Below are 3,492 nucleotides of genomic sequence, written 5' to 3' on the forward strand. Positions count from 1 at the left end.
AATCTGATGCCAGACAATTTACACACATGATCTCATTTGAATTGTCCATAATTATGTAGATGGTAAAAATAGTGAGTTACAATTATAATTCATTTGGTTAATCCCAGAACCTGAGTCTATATCAATATATATCTTGAACTCAAACAACCATGGAGACCAGAAATGTTATATATGTAAGTGGTGCACAACAGTTAGAGCACTGAGGTGAACTAGAGGGCAGTACCTTACCTAAACATGCCATCTGCTATTCATCTAAAGCCAAGTATTGTCATGTAACTACACAGATCAGTCTAGAAAAAGCTGGAAACTAGATTTTTTTAATGTTTTAAAAGTTGACAACTTTTTAAAATTTGTGTACACCAAACAAGAAATATCCATCTTTGGTTATTTCTGTTGAGTAAATCAGACTCAGTGTTCACCAATTTATGTCCTCAGTGACAAAGTTTGCTATCTTCAATTGTTGACATTATATTTTAATAAAAAATACTGGAGGAAAAGAGTGGCAAGTGAAATTTGTGTTGCAATATGACTATCCTAGGATAGATAGCTTCATGCCAGTATATTAATATCTAATTTCTCTTTAGTGTCTTTAAATAATAATGCAGATATTGCTCCTTACTTGCACTTGCTACATGGTCATAGATAGGGGTAGCTCTGATTCTTTTGAATGTGAATCACATATTCTCATTCCCTTCTACTATGAACAAAATACTTTACTGAAGCACACTGAAATCCCATTAATTTATTGTGAAACCATACATCTGTCCTTCCATACCACACAGTCTCTGTTACTACTCAGCCTTAGTGGTTTATTGAATAACTAAGCATATAGTCCTAATTTTCACAAGTGTATATTCAATAAAGAATGCATATTTTATTGTATCTAATGTAGTGGTGCTCAAACTTGGCTACACATTGGAAATACCTGTGGAGATTTAAAATATGCTACTGAGGACTGGTTCCTACCGTAGAGGTTGTGACTGAATTGACCTGGGTGTGGCCTGGACATCAGAGGTATTAAAAGCTTCTTAGGTGATCCTAGAGTGCTACCATGGTTGAGACCACTAGACTAATGCATATTTTACAACACAGTATTTGATTAGTAATAAGTTCATTAAATAGTGCCTATTGATTATAATTTGTGATTATTATTAACAGCAGTATTTTGATCTCTCCATTTAATCAGTATCCTACGTTATTCTTTTTTTTCCCAACCTTTTTGAGAAGTGATACACAGAATACAGTGATGCCATCTTTTTTTTGAAAGCTGAAAGCTGAAAGCTGCCTAATCAGATCAAAGAGATGAAATTCTATTTCTGTCAGCTCAATAGTTTTCTAGACAATAATCTCCTTGAAGGAACTGTGTCCCTGTGTCCTCAACACTTAGCATCATGCCAGATACAGATTATGTTGAACAAATGAGTAGATCCATGCATTTCTCATAATTAAGAAAAGTAAAGTAGATGAATAATAGACAAAAATGACCTGTGAATGTGTCAGTCTTTCCTGCAAGTTACTGAGAACTAGGGGAGCGGGAACAACAATATAAGCAGTACTGTCTGTTTCTTTGACTTTTTTTCCCACATTGCACAGTTGTCTCATATTTATCTCTTTCTCTTCAGAGTTAAAAATAAAGAAAAAGTGATTGGGGTGGGATGGAATATCTCTAGTTCTAGGAACTACTGTCTGTCTCTTAGTTTCAGGTATCCCTGAAGAAAATTTGACCCAAAAAGCCTTTGACCATACACTTTAATATTTATAATGAGCTCAGGAGTTACTGACACTATATTAAAGTAAGCAAAGTAAAATGTAGTTTTTAAATCTCTAAAATCCATCTTCCTCCTAGACCTTTCTTTTGGCTGATAAAAAATATAGTTAGGCTAGTGGAAATTATAAATATGACATAAACCTAAACCTAAGCATTTCACTATGTAGTTCAGTCTCTTAGAATTTAATTTTTATTAGTTAGATTTTCTCCTCCTCCTATGTTCCTCTTTGAGGTGGTTTCTGAGTATATAGGCAGTATGCTTTCTACTTCCTGGACAACATGGCAGAGGGGTGGAAAAGGGTACACCTCCACCTGGAACCTTTTGGATCCTTCCTGGCATTGGCTGTAAGTAGGTCTAGTTTCTACTATATTTGTGACTGTGACGACGATTATGGTCCCATTTTGTCAATGAGTAGAAAAATTCCCTTGGCTGTGGTTCCAGTCATTTGTTTTCAGACTCAAAGTCACCACCCACATCTTTGAATCCTGGGTCTCTGCTTGCAACTGGCTCTGTTAGCAGCACCTTTGCACCAAAGCTTTTGGGCTTCCCCAAATGTACTAGATACTTGTCAAAGGTAACTAGAACTTTAGAGTCTCAAACTTTCATCTTCCTCAGTCTCTCCTTTTCCTCCCACAATATAACTAAGCTTGGAGGGGGAAGGATTTTTAATGTTTAACTTCTTTATCCTAAGTTTTCTCTACGCATGTTATCAGAGCCGGATTGGTCTAGCTCTAGATATTCTAAGCTAATGGACTTTAGAAATCCTCCCCCTTACACCTCACAAAAATCTGACCTTGAAGACTACTTATTTTCTAGGGGCACAAAATGTATCTATGATCATTAACTTCTGGAAAGACTTGCCTTATCCTTCTCTGAGGTCCTAATGCCAACCTCTTCCAGGAATGGCCAGTTTCAGAGTAAATATTATCTGAAATAATTTCATATATATCTTTGCTTATATTTTACTTGTCTCTTTCCCCAAGTTGTAAGTTAAAATAGGACAGATATTTTATTGGTTTCATTAACAATTGTTAATAAACAATTATGTAGAAGAGTGATTTTTTTTTGCAATAGACAGTATCATTAAACTATTTTTTGAATTTATGTATGTATGGATAGGTGGGTGGCTACAAGGATGGGTGGGTGACTGTATGTCTGCATGTGTGTATAGATAGATGTATAAGTGTATATGCAAGTGTATGCACATATATGAGTATATATGGATGAATTCATTAACTTTTCAGCTTTGGACTTAGAGGAATCTAAGAAAACATAAGTAGAAAATGAAATGGAATAGAGTGCATACACCAAAAATATCATCTGTGTGTATTTTATTTGCTAAATAAAATTGTATTATGTAGTTATAAATACTTGTCCATATATAACTATATAAATGGGGGTATAACAATAATATTAAAATAATTATATCTGGTGGGATTTTGAATAATTTTAATTTTGTCATTAAGTTTATATCTGTTTTACAGATTTTTGTACCGTGATCATATTTTAAGTATAACAGAAAAAAGCAAAGCATATTATTTTTATAAATATGGATATATGCTTTCACTTTAATGAGGTTTCATCAAGAAATTGAAGTGGTCCTGAATGAATTCCTCTGGAAGTGAAAATGTTAATCACTGACAATATCTTAATATAACAGTTTTCAAAATAGGATCTAAGCCTTTTAATGTTTTTTGTGATAGGGTAAAATCTGTAAACTTTT

The sequence above is a fragment of the Hippopotamus amphibius genome, chromosome 2, assembly GCF_030028045.1.
Source record: "Hippopotamus amphibius kiboko isolate mHipAmp2 chromosome 2, mHipAmp2.hap2, whole genome shotgun sequence".
Taxonomy (NCBI): Eukaryota; Metazoa; Chordata; class Mammalia; order Artiodactyla; family Hippopotamidae; genus Hippopotamus; species Hippopotamus amphibius.